This window comes from Canis aureus, chromosome 3 (assembly GCF_053574225.1).
Source record: "Canis aureus isolate CA01 chromosome 3, VMU_Caureus_v.1.0, whole genome shotgun sequence".
NCBI lineage: Eukaryota > Metazoa > Chordata > Mammalia > Carnivora > Canidae > Canis > Canis aureus.
This window is the reverse complement of record NC_135613.1, coordinates 9457708-9478378: the sequence shown is the minus strand read 5'-3', so window position 1 is coordinate 9478378 and position 20671 is coordinate 9457708.

Below are 20671 nucleotides of genomic sequence, written 5' to 3'. Positions count from 1 at the left end.
CAGCGTCACTGTCTCTGGCAATCTTCCTCAATTAGGAACTGCTTATCCCTCCCTGTTAATCACAGCTCCCTGGTGAGTTAATTAGCTAGCTAGCTGGTTTGGGTATTTAACTGTACCATTTTCCCTATAGACTAAAGTCCATGAAGGTGGGTTCCATATCTGTCTTTTACTGTTATACTTCCAGTGACTAATACAGTGGTCGGCGCAAGATAAACACTCAGAAACCCCACTGAATGAATACATGGTTTCTAGTCCTCTCACCATTCCCGACATATTCTTGTGTGTAATATACCTCCCAAGACGTGGTTCCCAAAACTAAACTCCCATTTCCAGCTGAGGCCCAACTCTCTCAGAGACACCTGGGTATGCCATAGTCATGCAATTTTTATTTCCTTTCTAGTATCAAAACAGCCTATTTTGTAAACCTCCCCCAAGAAAATGGTCTAGCTAGCTTTGCGAGCCGTGTCTCTCTCCCAGTTTGTAAATGTGATCGTTCATATACTCAGTATGTCAGAAGTAAGAGACAGATTCTAAATATGGCCTCATGAAATAACAGTACAGAAGGCAGCAAGCCTCTGGCTCACAATTCAGTCTCTGTACTGCCTCCCTAAAACCAGGTGAAGCCTTCAGATTTACTTCTAATTGAATTAAACACTGGGCCCCGAGTAAGAACTATTCCAGCATATGGGCCACAAGAATATGTACAACAAGGGACTCCATTTCTGTCACACTGCCTGCTAGATGTATGATGGCTCATCAGCTTGCTTCTGCTTCTTCCTGCCACAAAGCTCAAAGGCACCACGCAGTCCCCAAGACCCAGGGACTTCCCTGGACACAAGACATGCAGCTTGTTTCTGAGTGGCAGGGGTTAGCTCAAAAGACGTTGTCCCATTCAGACACACAAACAAGTTAGAGCTGGAAGAGGGTGCTGAGAAACCCACTTGCCATCTCCGCTTTGTTGGATAAGCAGCACCCAAAATAAAACCAGCCTGCTAAAATTATTACCATCTCCATCCTTACCAACAATGACGCAGTGGACAGCAGAGAGCATTAATCACCTGAAAATATCTAATCAGAGTAGAGACTTTTTATATTACCATTCAAATTCTTCACTGCCCCCAGCCTGATTTCTTCTAAGCAAAGGCCCACAGGCCTTACACATTTCATGGTTAGTTTCTCCAGTTATGCAGCCTTTATTTTTTTCCTAGTGTCTCATTTTTGTCTACCTCCCCCTTCCTTTCTTTCCCTTCAAATGGACAGAACCTGGTTCCTATCACCTAGAGATGAATTAATCTTTCCAAATATCCTGACATTGCCTTCCTAGAAAAGTTCCCTGGAGCTCTGTAGCTGTTGGAGAAGAGAGGCAGCTTGGCTTTGACTTTAATATACATTTCGAAATACCTTTTGCAGGACGGCTGGAAATAAGGAACTAATAACAAAGGACTTCTAAAATTACCGGTAAATCTGAAGCATTCCGCCTGGTGCACAGCCTCTGAAGAGTCTCTAATTCATCAATTAAGTGATCAAAGATCTTGTTCAAGATATGATTACATTTCTTTTGTTCTCTTTGCGCAATCATATTAAAATTGATAGCATTCCTAAAATCAAACGGGTTCCAAAGCTAAAAATAAAAAACAGACGAAATGACACCCTAACATTCATCACTTTCAAAAGGCAAGGCTATGATTGGTCTTTAACTATCCTGGGATACAAATGCTAGGACAAACCATTCTACGGTGATCCTATCAAAGGAGGAACTTGATTGACGCTTCCACATGCCTAAAGCAGCTACCACGCATTCCGGTTGTAGCCAGGCCCTCCTCGGTAAGGGGGCAGACAGAGAGGTTGCAGCTACTTGCCAAAGCCAAGAGCAGGTAATTTCACGGGTACAGAATGGAGGTCTCTGAGCGTCTGCTGATGGCTTCTGTCACATGCATGGGATAAGTCTCCCTTATCACTCTTAAAAACAAAACAATGTCCCAGCCCAAGAATCAGGAGGAAATGCTCCTTAAGTAATGAAAACCCTTATTCCTTGTCCCCCAGGAATCAGTTATTTTGATTATATTTTGTCTGAACATTCCTGATCATCTAAAGGAGCAGCTAATAAGATGCTTGGGTAAAAAGGTCAGATGATAAATATTTTAGGCTTTGGGGCCTGCTCAGTCTCTTTCACAACTTCTCAGCTCCACCACTGGACCATGAAAGCAGCCACAGAACACCTGTCAATCAATGGACATCTCTTGATGATCTACATGATCTTGTAACTCTTGACTCACAAAAACAAACACGACGCCAGATTTGCCTGCAGACTATAGTCTGCCCATCTTTGCCCTAAAACATGGTCCTGACCACAACCCATTCTGGAGGACTTTAGCCCACAGCACACCAATGCCCGGCAGGTTTGCAGGACAGTTCTTATTCTGACCTCAGGACAGAAAAAGAGAATAGGTCTCATAAGAAGAGGGGGGGAAAAATGGTCACTGAGCTACAAGCACAAGTTTCATATGGTTTTCTCTTCAAAAAGTTCATTTTATCCCCCAAATAAAATTTTTCAGCAATGTTCATTGTTCCTTTTAAAGAACATTAGATTTCACATTGCATCCTAGTTATTTATTACCTGAGTTTTGGTCTTAACAAATATGATTTTGTTATTCTCTGTCATCAATGGAGCAACCACATGTGGTTTTGATTGACAAAATTGTGATAAAATTCACTGCATCCTTAAAAAAAAAGTGATTGAAAAGTTTTCAGACTCTTGCAGAGAACGTAGGGGGGAAAACGAGGGGATTGAATTTCAACAAAAGACATGCCAGATTTTTTTTCCTGCTCTTATTATTCAACATTCTCCCACTACTCAGTATCTAATTAGATACTAGAACAACCCAGGAATCATGTGTTTCTCTTTAAACTTTTGGCAAAGTCCATCTCACGATGGTTAACATTGGGTACACTTAGGCTCCCCTCCAGGGACCAGTACTGGGTGACATCATATGCCATGTCACAAACAATGGAACATAAATAAGTGCGCATGCTCTGAGACATGCAAAACACTTGCAGTCATTCTGATTTTCTCTCTTTTCATTCACTTCAAATCCACGTTCATTTGGTTGCTGGAAAACCCTCTTTGTCTCTCAAGTTTTTCAGAAACAGATATCCCTTGCTATTATTGCCCCCAGAAAAATCACAGTTCAAGTTAAAAAAAAAAAATCTCATGGGTCACATAATAGTTCTGTCTGCCTTGTCAAGTTCTATTGGAACGACTTTCTTGATTAACCTAAGATTGAGCAAAACATGGTACATTCCCGGAGAACACCATGGCGAGTCACCACATAACCTATTTGCCCTTATAAATAGGTCATCAAACGGGCAAGAGAAAAGAGAATGGACACAATGCAAACAACTTGACCTTCAGAGTTGTCTGACATGCGGCTGTTTGCCTTATAAACTGATATCCATATCTGAGAGCCCCGATCCTATTCATGCTACACCCTTTCTGATACAGAACTGGAGCAGACAGATGTTATGTAACTCATCAGCTACTAGGGAAATGTTGAGAATGCCAAAAAATACACAGACATAGTCAGACCTTTTTAACTTGAAAAAAATGTGTTGTTTGTGAATGGGGAATAAATATCCTGAAACTCTTCCATATGTCTGCTTTCCTTCTCCTGGGCTACATTCCAGAGAGGTCATGGTAGTTCCACGTTTTTCTCTAAAATATGAAAAACTATTGCTGAACAGGTTTTATAAATGGTTTTCTTCACAGTGACTAATGGACAAATGCTCCACATAATTGCTTTCAAATGAATTTACCAATATTCCGAATTCCTTGGGCCAGGTAATTCCTGATTTAAGATATAATTTGAAAAGTCACTCTCATCAGATGGTCCTCACCTACTATTGTTGGGAAATGAACACTTTTTAAAGAACACATGATTTGACAATGCAGTCTACTTAGTAATATTGCCCCATGGCTTCAGATATGGTACTATGGACCAAATGCTTGACATGAGCATAATGCTTTCTAAACTTCCTTTTTAAATGAACTTTATAGAATATTCCACTAATTTGTAGAACCTAAGCCTTTCACTGAGTCATCCACTATATGCAAATTATCACAGTAAAATATGATCCTACAATGGATATGCTTTCTTATAGTAGTCATTTTTGCTTCCCAAAACCATCAGCTCAGCCATCTCACTCATCTGGCGTAATGAAAAGTTCCAGGAAAATGACTGTCCCACATAGGATTCCCTCAATAAGCTGCACCAAATTGACCAACAGTCCTACTACTCATCAGTTCTCTATTTCTCTTGCTTTTTCAGTAGGATCCTTTCAATTATTTTCTCTCTTTTGTTCTATGTCTTTATTTGTGTTATTTCATACCACCTACAAGACAGAAATGTGGGCTCTGGACACCTAGAAAATCATAAATAATTCCAAAACTGTATAAAGTGAATCTAAATGAAAGAAGGGTGATAGATTTGATGAACATCTGAACCATTTGGACCACTTCTAACTCAAAAAACTATCTCCAATTCGAGTATTTTAGCCAGGGCATGGTTCAAAGCAGTAACACACTAAAAATGATCTCTCCACTCATCTTCATTTATTTCTGGTCAAAGTAGCAATAATCTCCCTATCTCGTTGTTATACGAATCAAGGAGTTATGCATATAGTTGATATTTTTAATAAATTAAAACATTTCGAAAAGAAATTCATTATGTTAAAAACAAATTCATATTGAGGCACCTTTCTTTGGCTTAGAGTTCTATCCTGTCAATGGAACTATAAATCTATTATTTTTTTTTAAAGATTTTATTTATTCATTTGAGAGGGAGAGGGGGAGAGAGAAAGAGAGCGCACGCAAGCAGGGGGAGCAGCAGTCAGAAAGAGGGAGAAGCAGGCTCCCCGCAGAGCAGGGAGCCCAATGAGGGACTCTATCCTAGGACCCTGGGATCACACCCAAGCCAAAGGCATTTGCTCAACCAACTGAGCCACCCAGGTACCGTATCTTTTTTTAATATATAGATCTATTATTTTAAAATTTGGCTTTGTATGGAAGCTTCTCAACTAATTTTAATTGTTTTCATTTTCTCTCCCAGAATCTTTTCTAGCTCCACTACATTTTTAATCAATTACAGCAAACAAAGCAATATGGAATGGCTATTTTAGGAGCAGATACATTATAATCTTTAACAAGATATATTCTTACCTGTTATATGGTTAAATTACTTCTATACACAAAGCTGCAACAAAAACTCAGCTTATTCCTGCCACTATTCTCAGATTCAACAAGGGGTGATCTTTTCCCCACTGGCTCCTGTAGTAACTGGCAAGAGTTAAGATGGGGAAACTTTCTTTCTTCTACTTAAAAACCTATTAGCTATAAAAACCAGAAAATTCTTCCAGTTAGTGTTTTAAGCTGTTATTTCAGTCAGCTTTGAAAATTAGAAAAAAAATAACATTATTAGACACTTTTGAAAGAGCATAATCACCATTTATAGAATTAAAATCAGGATATATAACTTCCAAAACACTCCCAAAAATGGAAGCAAAGAATACACAATACTTAAAAAGATAAGAAACAGCAAAAAACACATTTTTAAAAGGAAGCTCTGAAAGAAGAGTAATACGGATTGTCCTAATAATTATAATAAATATAAATGACTTAAACACCCCTATTATGGACAAAAATTCCTAGACTGGACTTAAAAATTGCCTCAGGATTTACAGAGTGACACAGAAAGTTAAAAAGGATAGACAAAAATATAATAGACTAAGATAAGTGAAAACAAAGTTATAGTTCTTATATTAGTACCAGTAAAAGCAAAAAGGCAAAGCATTAAATGAAGAGGGTATTAATATATTAATAGAAGGTACAATATATAATGAAATTCTAACAACTATTAAACTTTTATACATGGAATAACATTTCCCTGAAATAGAAAGATAAATCTTAAAGAAATAAAGGAAAAATAACTCAAGAAACACCAGAGTATAAATCAAATTGCCAAATTATAAATAACAATACATATGATTACCCCATACAAAGCCAATATTTAAATATCCACATTTATATTATTTTACCATGTTACCTGAAAAGAAACATTGGCTAAACTCAAAATAATAAAAATTATACAGGGATCCCTGGGTGGCGCAGCGGTTTGGCGCCTGCCTTTGGCCCAGGGCGTGATCCTGGAGACCCGGGATCGAATCCCATGTCAGGCTCCCGGTGCATGGAGCCTGCTTCTCCCTCTGCCTGTCTCTGCCTCTCTCTCCTTCTCTCTCTGTGACTATCATAAATAAATAAAAATTAAAAAAATAAAATAAAATAAAAAAATAAAAATTATACAGGCAGAAAACTCCATTATCTGTCCACATTATAATCCTTAAGCATAAACAAAACAAAAACCTTGAACAACCTGAGCACTTTTTAAGGTCTCCTAAGCAAAAGTACTCACAGATCATTTAGAAAACAGTAACAATGTTAACACTACTCAGCCACACTATTTATAAGGTGTACTAAAGCTATGCCCAGAGGCAAATTAATAGTCTTAATTATTAACTAAACAGTAAAGAAATTAACTAAAATATTCAAATATAAATATATACACATATGTATAAATTAAAATATTCAAATCTAAATATATGTATAGATATGTATATATGTGTGTGTATATGTTTTAATGCATATAGTATATTATTGAAGAAGTCTATTATACTCAATCTTTATATACACAGAAGAAATGCTTGATAGTTGGCTTCTGTGTACTGCTTACGGATGAGGAAAGGAAGACCTACCAGTAATGCACCAACTGCTATGCTTAGAGAGAATGCTATCAAGAAAAAGTAAACATGGGCAGCCCAGGTGGCTCAGTGGTTTAGTGCCGCCTTCAGCCCAGGGCCTGATCCTGGAGACCCTGGATCGAGTCCCACGTCGGGGTCCCTGCATGGAGCCTGCTTCTCTCTCTCTCTCTCTCTCTCTCTCTCTCTCTCCTCTCTCTGTGTATTCTCATGAATAAATAAAATCTTTTTAAAAATTTTTAAAAAAGAAAAAGTAAACAATACACAACTGCAGCCAACATGAGTTTAACTAGCTATACATACTGAACAACCCAGGTCATGGGTTCCCAAGTATTGTTCTATACACAACAGTGGTGTCAAAGTATTAGACACTTATTTTGAGAAGATTCCTGGGTCTTACAAGAGAACTTCCAAATGAGAATCTCCAGGAGTAAGACACAGGCATCTCTATTTGTAATAAAGCCTGCTGGTAAGCTTAAGGCATACTTACTTTGGGGAACCACCACACTGATCTTAATTTTTAGGGATCAGGCAATATGGAGAAGTTACTAAACACATGAAGATTATCAGCAAATTGAAAGAGGAAAAACTAAGATGCCAGACCTAATGTTAATGCAGGAAACAGTAGAGAATATTTGACTTGCTGCCTCAAAAGGATTAGAGTCTTTTTCATCATAAAAACAAGAACAGAATATGAAAAAGGGGAAGAAGAAAGCACCTAACAATAAATTTTTTGAAGTTTAGTTTAAAAAAAAAGAAAAGAAAAGAAAGAATGGGTGATGCTTTCAGTAAAGGCAGTGAATTGCAGAATAGAAACTCCAGAAAACTGAGTAAGCAAATCAGAAAACCAGGAAGAACTCTCCGTGTAATAAGAGTCTTTAAAAGGGCGCCTGGTGGCTCAGTCAGGTGGGCATCCGACTCTTGATTTTGGCTCAGGTCATCATCTCAGGGTCCTGGGATTGAGCCCCACAGCGAGTTCTATGCTCAGCGCAGTCTTCTTGTTCCTCTCCCTCTGCTCCTCCTCCTCCTCTCTCTCACTCTGTATCCCCAAAATTAGCAAATAAATGAAATCGTTTTAAAAATAAAATAAAATAGACAACATAGAGAATCAAGGAGTGTGAGGACTTTGTCATGTTTTAATTCGACTAGGATGGATTACATTTGCCGGAATCCCACTTCTTATATATACATACATATTCTAGGTAATTATGCATCTGATCCTCACAACCACCTTATAAGATTGATTCTGTTAACTATCCACAGTTTATAAAGAGGAAACTAAGGCACAAAGGAGTTTACATGACTTAGTCATGAAGTGTTAAAACATACAGCTAGTCAGTTGGAGTTGGGTTTGAAACTGTACCCACTGGTTCCAAAGTCCACCCTTTTAATCACTACAAATCGCAAGGAACAATTAAACCAAACAAAAATTTTTAAATAAATAAATAAATAAATAAATAAATAAATAAATCAGACAAAATAATCATTGTCTAAATAATTGTCACTTATGTACTTCTGAAATTTCATGTATTTTTTAGCAAGTCTACTACATTTACGTTTTCTAATTCATTAGTTAATTTTTATTGCTCCAACACAATCGATCAGGTTGTTCTTTTTCCACTTTTAATGTATTATTTTCCTAAATGCACTCCTAAAAAACCTGGAACTACAAAGAACTGAAGAAAGTGAAGGCACCCCATGATTCCTGCTTCTGCTAAGTTTGTTACACATAATTCCAGGCAATTTTTGTGCATACTGTAGAAAGACAGAGAAAGGGTATGGGGAGAATTATACAAGAGGCTTCAGTTAAGTGATGGGTATATAGGTGTTTAATTTATTTATACTTTATATATGCCTTTGTAAAAAAAAAAATAGTAACTTAATTGACAAATATAATTTAATTGACAAATAAGCAAGCTGCCTTTCACCCTAAGTGGCATACTTGTTAATACATTCACCAACTTTATGAAACTTTCTAACAGCAATCAGACATAAAAGCACATTTTGCTATACTGCAGTTCCCAAGATGACCCTCGGAAATTTGAACTATGTGCTGTGGAAATGCTTGAATGAAAAGTAAAGAACACTTGCATTCAGAATTGGAAATTATAACTCTATTGCTTTGTGCACTCTCAGGAGCAAGCAAGAAAACATTCTTTTCCAGGACATTTTAATGAAAGTAATATTAAACACAGTCACATAGTACAATAAGAGCACAGCTACTCTGTGCTCAAATACTGGATCTTCCCATTGTTCTGCTTCTCTGAAAACAGAAACAACAATAAAAACAAGATGACAGGCACAGGTCTAAGAACTTTCACAAGAATTAGCTCATGTGATCTTTGTCCCAAATGGTTGAAGTGGGAATTTTTATTCCCATTCTACACATTAAAAAGACTGTGGCTCTGAGAAGTTAAATATACCCTAGGTCATGTAGTCACTAGGTAGTAGCCCCTGTTTCCAACCCAGTCTCTTGCCTACAAATTCAGGACTCTTTGTATTATACCATTGAATAAGTTAAAGAAAAAGGAAAAAGTATTAAAAAGGGTAGAAAAGAAAAAGGATAGAGGGTAATGCACAGAACTGCCAGGAAGTCTGAAGAGCTGTATTTGGGGCAGCACAGACAAAAAGAATCCCAAATGTCACACTTCAGAATGAGCAGAGAGAGGACATTACTTATGTCACTGATAACCGCTCAAGAACATAAGCCGGGGGGCGGGGGGGAGTGCCTGGGTGGCTCAGCAGGCTAAGCATCTAACTTTTGGTTTCAGCTTAGGTCATGATCTCATGGGCTGTGAGATCAAGCCCTGTGTGGGGCTCCACGCTTAGTGGAGAGTCGGCTTGAAGTTTCTCTACCTCTGCCCCCCCTTACTCATTCTCTCTCTCTCAAATAAATTTAGGGGAAGAAAGAACAAATGAACACGAGCAGGAATGTGGGGTTGTGCCATTGATGCCGCACCAATGCTGTCCCAGCAACACAATCTTTCTGCAGCCCCTGCCCTATCAGGGAGATGTCCTTGAGAGTGCACCTTGCCTGTCACTCTAAGACAGCTGTCCCTAGAGCTTAGATTATGTGCTTGCACCTTTGCTGCAAGAGAGCCAAAGGGGATGTAGGATAAGAAAAGCAAAAAAAAAAAAACCTGGCATTTTCAGCATTTCCAGAAAGAGGTAGGTTGTGCCCACAACAAGGCTCCTAAGATAAGGGAGTACCCAAACCAAGGAAGGAGGTTCAGATGTTGAGTGGTCAAGGCAGATGACAAATGTTCCCTTAGAGACCACCCTCTGACTGCTCCACATCAACTTACATTTTTCTTTCTCATACTTCCCCCCACTCCCACACACAACAAAGAGCTTTTGCCTAACATAATATAACCATCTTTATCCAATCTAAAAGCAAACCTTTCCTCCAACAGTGGGCAATCCTAAGGCTTTTCAGTTAAATGCAACCAGTTCCAAGTCCAAGGTCCTCCCCAGTACTGTCACTTTCCAATATTCCATAATCTATAGACCAACTATAAAGCTAATCACTTACACAAGATATACACACATTTATGCAAATTATATGTCATTCACATATATAAATGATAACATGATGTTATCACTGGTACTTTTGACTTCCTTCCTCCACACCACTTTTCCAGGTCCAATTGCATCTTGCTCCTGAGCTGACCAGGTTTCTTTGCCTAATGAAATGATCTAAACCTTCATTCTTGAGGGATCTGAAATATTAATGTTGTCTTTCATTAAGGTATATCACTGGAGCAGTGCATGATGGTACCGCAAAACATCTCTCAGGTTCTGTGTAGCAAACTTAGTGACAGCAACAATCTCCCAAGCCAACGCTAAATCCTTTTTTTTACGTATTTGTCAAATGGCACAAGAAGTCTGAAATGAGTCTAAGTGGATTGGCTCAGCCTACATTCAATGGACTAGATGCTATTCCCCTGATGGAAGCCATCTTTCTTTGAATATTAAGCCTTTAACGCAGTAGAGCTTCTCGAATGAGAAATGTTCCAGATACAGTTGATAAGCATTCACCATTCCAATCAGTTCTTCATTTCAACTACCTAATTCCAGAATAATGGCTACAGGAGGTTTTATTAAATCAATCATTCCTGAAATGGCTCCTGACACTCACTCCTCCAGCCTTCCAATGATTTCATAAGCACCTAATTACCTAAAAGGACTCTAATAAGTCCTTTCTGCCTAATTATACTTAGAATGATTTTTGTTTCCTACACCAAATCCTGAGTGACACAGGAAGTAAATTTTTTGTGAGTGGATCATTAGCTGAACCTGTGAGAGGTATCATTCTTTCTTCTTCCCCCTTGGTTCCCAAACTTAACATATTCTCAAAAGGATCAGAATCACATTTTGATCACTAGTTCAAAGTGTATATTGTATCCCATATGACAGCACCTCAACTTCACAAAGTAGTCTCTATCTGAAGCTATAAACAGTCTGCAGACCATTCCACCATTCTGGGTGATTACACAAATTCAGAAAATGGTGGACTGACGCTTAGCATCCATTCTTACCTTCTTCCAGATGATGCAAAGCTCCAGAGGACACAAAGCTAAAAATTGTATTTCACAAGCTCCATTGCAATTTCTGGAAGATTGCATGAATCTCATGTGCTATACCTATTGCCCTACTTCTTTTTAAGTAAAATGAGTTCATCATGTTCAGAAACTATGTGGTTTGGGACACTATTATAGAAAAAAAGAATCCTTCAGTGGATCTAAGGATGGTGGGGCTGGGCAATACATGGCAGGCAAGAAAAAGCAAATTCAAATTCAAAATTGCTTTTGCTCCATGACATTACAGTTTAATATGCTGGGCATCTGGCTAATCTCCCATGAGTATGGTAGCATATTGGGAGCTACAGCTAGAAGGTTGGGCATTCAGTGATAATGATAAGTCAAGTCAACCTTGATGAGATAAAGTTTACAAGCTGAGGCCAAACTATCCCAGAGTTTATTTGTAAAACTCAAATAGTCTACTTTGACTTGGTACTACTCTACCATGCATAACCAGTGGTAATGAAGCCTTCATTTTTCTCTCTTCCTTCATCGATTGATCATCATCCTCTTGATACCTAAGTATGAGCTGAGACAAACCTACTTGAGTTAGATCACATATATACCACCTGCACCTTAAAATGTATTGCAGTTTAGCACACCCAAATATATGACTAGATCTAATCATAACACACATGGAGGGCAGCTCAGTTTGAATAGTTATCTGGTATGCCTTGGTTAAACATTTAGTCTATAGGGCCTTAGTATGTTCCTCAATAGACTCAAAACTATTTCTCAATAGGCTAGTTAGCTGATTAAGAGAACAGGACTTTAATTCCAAACCCCAGGGCATTTACAATTCTTCTCTTAATAAGACTTAATACCATCTTCATACAGCATTCCAGTTTGTCAAGACCCTGAGAAATGGACACAAAAGTATACTCTGGAAATCAGAGAAATTCCTCGGGGGGGGTGGGGGGGAATCACAGGGACAGACATGGAAAGTTTTCCTGAAATGTTGAGAGAGGTATAGGGGAAGGGATAGAGGTGAGGGGATGTAGTGAAATATGAGAACTTCTGCTATACCTAATAAGGGTCTTCAAGCCCCACAGCCAAATGTGATATATATTGCCTTCAAAATCAAGAGACCTATCGTTCTTTTTTAACAGTAAAAGATTCAAACTTCAGCCAATATCTTGAAATTTTCCAAACCAGCACATCCTCTACATACTTCATTGAGGAACTCAGGACTTGTATTTTCATGAATATTGCTCCCATTTTCTGGTATACCTGGTATGTATACCTACAGTGCCTGTGACTTAATATTCTCCAGATTATATCAGCATAAAGTCACTGATTTCATGACCTAGCTTGATGTCTTTTGGGATAATAAGACAATCCAACTCCCGACTATGGCTCAAGGTCAGACAATGTATAGAATTCTGAGGCAAAGTAGCAAAAGTATATTGCTACCCACACCAAGTATGTAAAAAAAAACCTACCATCGGTGTTCTAGATATATTGCAATAGGAAGAAAAAAAAAGGTTTGCAAGGTCAGGAATTAAGGTTACGTTCATTTGATTAAAAACACCACATCCGGAACCCCTGATTTAAATGAAGTTCCTGCCTACTTACCTTATGACAGTGATAATTCACCAGCATTCTTTAAGACCTATCCATACTAGAGTTATGACAGGAAGTGATGCAACTCAACATCCTTGCCTCTTTCAATTGGTTTATGATGATACTTATCTCTGCAGTTCCCCAGAGATGGGGTAATGCTTTTCATCTACTCTCTTGGTATTAAGACATATTCCAGGGGTTCCTACTTGGTCTTTTATAATATGCCAGAAGTCATTAGTCATATAGGGTTCTTATATATATATATATATTTCAACAATATCTATTTCAACAATAAATTCTTAAATAAGTGAGGGATCCATTGGAGATCACAGTGGATCAAATCAAACCTCTATCATCTGAATTCTATAAACCCCATATTCTGACAGAAACAGCATATCACATTCTGGGTCCAAGGACTTGTGTTAACTCAGAGCTAACAACTATGAATGAAAGGTCTACGTAGTGCCCAGTTACCCTGGTGAATTTCCCAGGCCTTTCTGAAAAGGACAAAAAGATGCCTACGTACCAATTAAGATGTATTGTATGCTTCTCCCCCTCAAGGTATCTGACTTCCCCTGCATTTAAAGAGCTCTTAAACTGTAAACTTATGTAGATTTAAGACTTTAAAGAGATCAGGACTATTGCCATGGTTCATGTCAGGCTTCAGTTCATCAAGCAAGTACTTTTTCCGTTACTCATATTGAGTAGAACTTTACTGGGCTACCCATATATTTTGGGTTCTTTTTAAGTTTCATATATATATATATATTTTTTTTTTCATCAATTTCTATACTCAGTGTGGGGCTTGAACTCACACGCCCTAGGTCGAGTCATGTGTTTTTCCAACTGAGCTGGGGAGGCAACCTCTGCCCATCTATTTTAATCTTAGTTATCAACAAACACTATAGCTGGTCAAACTATTATCATACTAGCCCTGATGCACAGTATGATAACCATATCTACCTTATTGCTTCTGATTCTGAGCTGCTACTTAGCTTTTGCCACCATAGAATCCATGATAACCCCACTGAATTCATGGAACCTTGCCATCTCCCACCATGATTGGCTTATAGAGAGAATGGCACTTCAGTAATTTTTCAGGACTTGGGATACTCTCATTAATGTATTTCTAAATGCCTAAACGGAATATCTTCTGAAATCTCTTAGAGGACATGGTTAGAGTTAAGCAAACATGATAAATCTACTCCAACATTTCTAACTTCCTGAACAGCTAAACGCCTCGTATGAGACTAAGCACTCTCATTTAAGCTACTATAGTGAACCCAGAATCTGTAGTAAGTATATCCATATTGATTAATTCAGCTAAATTTAAAATTACAGGTCATGATCTCATGGGTCATGGGATCGAGCCCCACATTGATCCCCGCTCAGCAGGGAGTCTGCTTGAAGATTCTCTCCCTCTGCCCCTCCCCACGCTTGTGTGCGCATGCACACATGCTGTCAAATAAATCCTTTTTAAAAATAAAATTACACTCTTTCTTCTACACTTCTTTTATCTTCAGAATCCATTTGCACACACACAATGAGAATTTTACAAATAGAAATTAGCAAAATCTTACAGTTTCAACTCTGCAATTGATATCCCAGGGCACACTAGGATTGATCAGCCTTTGGATATAAGTCAGGGGTAGTATATGATGTTGAAAATGGCCTATAAGGAATATTGCATTCCCTTTGAAGAGGTCATTTCAAAGTCTTCACGCAAGACAGGGCTAGAAGTCTCCTTCAGCCTACAAAGGAGACTCCTAGGATTGGGAGTTCATTATAGGCTGAATCATTCAAATCCCTCCCTGTATCTCCAACCCAATCCTGAGGTTTCACTTTTTTTCATGGATATGCTTTCACACCAGGCAGGGAGTTCAACCAACTTGGTAATTCAACAACACTGGTGGTCGACCACTGTTTACTTTGAATTTCCTCAGCTCTGTGGCTCCAAGATGGAAGATACTCTTCTGGTTTGTACCACAAAGTCCCCTTCTAAAGCCAAGAACTTGGAACTTTGAGTTTATCATTCTTTTTCTTTAAACTGTCTGGTAACATTAGAAGTAGCCAGTTCTAGCATCCATTTCTTTATCAATTAATATATCCTGAGTCACAAGTAATAAACACCTATGTTGGCTTATTTAAACAAAAAGAATGCTTATTATAAGAATATACCCTAGGTCACAGAATTGTCATGACAGCTAAAGATGCAAGTTGGGAGCTCCAAAGCTAGGAGCAATGCTTTATATCAGGAGAAATGGTCTAATGAGGACATCATTAACGCCAGGGCTGAGCAGGAACACTGCAAACACTCCCATTGGTAGACAATGGATAGCAGCACAGATGCCACTCCCACCCAAGAACTTATTCCTTCTACAGCTGTTACAAAGAAGTACTCCTCATGGTTACCTCAACTCTGAGTTGGGGGCAAAGTATGGGTAGAACTTCTTATACATGCCTGTACTCTCAATAATAAGGAAACTTGGAACTGTTCAGTTTTCATAGTGGAAGGCAGGCTGCACTAAGACTCAAAGCACTCCAGATTTCTCCCAGTATAGAAAAAAGGATTCAGATAATATTAATCAAAACACCAATCGTACCCAATAGAATCAAAAGGAAAGAGAAATCCCAAAAAGGTAGTTTTCTAGGATTGAAGATGATATACACGAGTAATGCATAAAATTAACAGATTTAAAAATTAAAACACCCAAATAGTGGTAAGATATGAGGAAACAGCATCTATATCCAATCCTGGTGGGAATGGAAGCTTCCTGGAGAGCAAAACACATACTGCAAAGGCTCTCCATTTCTTCTTTTGTGCCTATCTGCAGTTTCCAATATTTTACAGCAAATATTATTTTATAATCAGAGAAAATAAAACCTTATTAAACAATTTGAGTAACATCAAGCTTTCAGTCAAAATACAGCTTATGTTTTTTTTTTTAGAAAAACCTACCAAAAAAAAAAAAAAAACCTACCAAATACTATTTTTTCTTTTTTTTTTAAATTTCTTTCTATTGGAGTTCAATTTGCCAACATAGCATAACACCCAGAGCTCATCCCATCAAGTGCCCCCCTCAGTGCCTGTCACCCAATCACCCCAACCCCCCTCCCACCTCCCTTTCCACTACCTCCTGTTCGTTTCCCAGAGTTAGGAGTCTCTCATGTTTGGTCACCCTCTCTGATATTTCCCACTCATTTTCTCTCCTTTCCCCTTTATTCCCTTTCACTCCAAATACTATTTTCCCCTATATTCCTGTATTTGCTTAGCAAGTATTTATCAAGCATCTGTGTGCCTACTTTTTATCAGCAGCTGACAGCTTTGAAAATTACATATTATTTTGTCATCTACATTTTTTTAATTGATGAAGTCAGAATACAGGCCGACATCTTCAAGTTCTCAAGTTGAACTTAAGTTGGCATCTAGAGTCCTAAATGCTCTTAATTATACTCCAATTGCTCTGCTACAAATTAAGATGATAATGGGCCCTGAACTTTCTATAGCATAAATGCCACAAGTATTAGAAGCTAATGACTCAGGGATCTATACATTTTCAAAACCCCAAATTCCCAGCTAGTCTTACCCAAAGTACATCTGATAACAGGCCTACAGTGCCTAGACTATTGTTTGCAGACAACAGAAAAGGGCAGTTCCAACATAAAGTCTGTATTTTAACAGAGGCTTAATTTTTACCTCTAACCACAGAACTCTAGGTATTTGGTTTCCTGGTGTCTAGCACTGATAAAATGACTAAATATTCAAGAGTTATGTAAGGAATGTCAAGCGTGCTCCTGCCCAGGGAGCCTAAACATTTTTGTGTATGTGTGAAATTGTTGAGTTCTTCATAATGTTTTTGTTACTTGGAATTCTTTTCGGATAATCCAAAATTTAGGAATAATTTCAAGGAGGCTTCCTGGCATGTGTTCTAGATTGGTCTCCACATTAAACTGATAAATCAAGAGATGTATTTCCTCAATAGGTCAAAATCATCATTACCTTCCTCTATCCTTTTGGAGGAAAAGAACTTTATCCTTCTATGTGATTTATTCTTTTCATGGGCATCCATTCAACACTGAGCTATTGTTTCAGAACAGGGAAAATGTATTCCTTTTACAGGTTTATTCCTTCAACTGGAATTTGTTTAAGTAGGTTCCACTGCACAAACACAAAAAGCCCTAATACATGCAGACTGGGTCGGCCTCATGCCATCAGATGTCACCGCTGACGGGTGATGGCACTTATATAGATTTACACAACAAAAACTACATTAAAAATGTTAAGGTGGTGAGACAAAGGCACAAAGGCCTAGAAATTCACAGCTCAGGATTTAAACATACTATATCTAAGAGGAATGGAGTGCATTAGGGTAATGGGAAGGTGACAGCGTCCCTATTATACCTACCGTGCTAGACACTTAATCCCTAACTGAATTTCCTGGGGGTGCTTGCTTTGTCTCATTCTTGGGGGCTTATGTTTTTTAATGACATTATTGTTGTGTAAATGTTCTTGTTTTATAAAGTAATTCCAGGTTGATTATCATCTGTTTACGCAATTAGCGTAATTACTCCTAATTACAGAGTAGAATCAACATATATAATTAGTTTATTAGAGGTATAACTGTGATATGGAATGATTTTAAAATCTTTATGAAACTTTGTTAACAAATATTCCATGAATGTGAAAGCAAAATATTTAGATGCCAGCTCTCTTACATTATATGTGCATTTTTATATGCTCAGTAATAATTAGATTTACTGCCGTCAAATATAGTGTTAAAAATCATAGTGCTATATTAGAAGGAATACAGATATGAAAATTGTGCTTAGAAAAATTATAAATACCCGCTGGTGTTTTAAGATTTGGTTTTGTAAATCTCTCTTCAATTAAGATTTCTTACCTATAGAGCGTCACCCGCAGGTGAATTTTAACAGTAAAGTTCTAAGCCCAGTGAAGAGATTTATATTTAACACCATGACATAATACTTAAGTATGTGATGTGACATTCCTTACAAACCAATAATATTGCCCTCTTTACTTTCATGTTGGATTTCTTCATCTGATTCTGAGCCAAAAAGAAACTAAAACGTGAACTAAAAATGTCGCGATACATAAAAGCGAAGACGTACATAAAATTTGAAAGACGATACATGTTTCCAAAACCAGCCAAGAGTCTTAAGAAGAGCTGAAAATAGCCACTGAAAGAGAACATAAACTGAACTCACACCCAAGAAACGCATATTAATGTAGGTTATCTTTATGTATTTGATATTTACCTCTGTTACTGCTCACTTAGGAAAATATCACGTAACCATTCTTTCCTCAAAAAATGGAAACTAAAAAAAAAAATACAGTATCAATGAACTGAATGCAGAGATTTGCTGCTTTTGAATCATATGGTTACATTCTGCCTCATGGGTAAAAACCATTCAGTACTCTCAGTTACTGCTTCTGGCTGAGATTGGAGGGTCTAATCGACCCCACTGGAAACTTTAAGCAATAATATTAAAAAAAGCAACACCTTAAATATTAGCAGCACATCCTGGTAAAAAAAATACTACTGTTCTCCTTTTAGATATACATTGTAACTTTACAAAGAATGAATTCCGTCTTTATCAGAAGGCAAATATTCTCAGCAATTGTCCTACAAATTTGTATTAAAATGGACCCTGGGGGGACTCCTGGGGGGCTCAGTGGTTGAGCATCTGCTCAGGGCGTGATCCTGGAGTCCTGGGATCAAGTCCCACGTCGGGCTCCCTGCATGGAGCCTGCTTCTCCCTCTGCCTGTGTCTCTGCCTCTCTCTCTTGTGTCTCTCATGAATAAATAAATGAATTAAGAAAAAAATCACCAGGGATTATCACTACTCAAAAATCAAAACATGCAACTAATTTTTCCAACTAAACAAACAGACAATAAACATTTTTCCTCTTTTCTTTCTTTCCTACTGTTCAGAAGGACTAAACTGGTATTTAAAAAGTCAAATAATCAGATCCCTCCTCCTCAAGTAATAAGTTATATATAATATAAAGTTATATTCTAACAAAGTGTCTGGTACAAAATAATCACTGGAAATGTCAGCCCATGAAGGTTCAAAATGAGATACTGATTCCCAAAAAAAGTTGGAAAGTCATCAAGGAAAACCCCTTCATGCAATCACAGTGATTCTAGAACTCAGGGACATAATGGTCCTGGCAGCACCTGGCAAATATAAGGCACTCAGAAATTACTTTGCTTCCCCCCATCTCCTTCTGGATTCCCAGCAGGAGGCAGAGCCCATGTTTTGGGAAGAGGCCATCTGGGTAAAGATTAATACATTCTAAAGAGAAGCCCTGGGGGCACTGGGTGACTCAGTCAATTAAGTGTCTGCCTTTGGCTCAGGTCATGATCCCAGGGTCCTGGAATCGAGTCCAGCATGGGCTCCTTGCTCAGCAGGGAGTCTGCTTCTCCCTCTGCCTGATGCTCCCCTTCTCTTTCCCTCCTCTCTCTTGCGCTGTCACCCTCTCTTCTCAAATAGGTAGACAGATACATAGATAGATACATAGATATCTTAAAAAATAAAAAATAAAGGGAAGCCCTGTGCTGGCTCTTGGGAGCCCTCCTCTGCTCACAGTTTCCCTCTGTAGCAGGGGGTGCTGATAAAGTAGACCAGCCAAGAAGACATGTAGAATCTGTGTCTCCCATTAAGAGCAGGCACTGCCAGCAGGTAAACTTGAGAAGGAAAGAAGAATGTGACTACAAGGCAGCTAGGCCCAGATATACTTGTTTTTACTTTTCTGATATACCCACACATGTTTTAGAATGCACTAAAAAATCGACCCGATGTTGGCATTCATCTGTAAAAATTGATGAAGACTAAACAAACAATAAAGTGATCTCCCCCATCTGGACTTTAGAATCTGGGGACAAAGCTGGCAAAATAAGGCATAGGTTGTACAAGACCAAGTCTCTTCTCTTCACCTAGGAGGTGTCTACCCCACAGTCACGCCTGGGCCAGGCAAATTCTGCGCTTCCTTTCCATCCCCGTGGCCTAGACATGAACCCTAGTGTGCAGATAAGGGAGGCTGTGAATACACGCTTTTCAGACAAAAACAATATGACCATAAGTCTGCTGACTTGTTTCAGCTGTGCCCAGCTTCTGGGGAGGTTGAGTACCCTACCTTAAAATTTGCAGAAGGCGTAAGCCAGATGGGATGGACTTCACGGACAGTACCGACAGCCAAATGATTAAACAGAAGCATCCACAATTTCCAACCCAAGAACGTCCACATCAGTGCCCGTCTGACCAGGGCAGCAATAACAAAATCTCATGTAAGGCCCTGAAAGGGGATGAGGTAAAAAGCTAATAATCACTGGATCACATTAGGTCTTTTATGCACATCAGATGAGGAATGTACTGCTTGTTTTTGTGCTTCGAATAAGATCCATAGGGTGAAAACTGTGACAACTTTGAGAAAGTTTGTGAGTCGCTATCAGACTGTGAAAGTAGATCTTTCTGTCTTCTTCTTTCACTGCTCTTTGAAAGAGGTCCACCGCCCCAAACCTGACAGCTACATAATACACTTTGAAAAATGCCTTTCCATATTTTCTCCCATAAACCATTAGTTTAAAAGTTGCAGCTTAAAAATTGAAACATTTCCCTAGCTTTATACTAATGTGGCATTTACACAGTCTTCCATACCGTTTGAATGCACTCACCAAGCTGGCATCCATTCTAAGCAC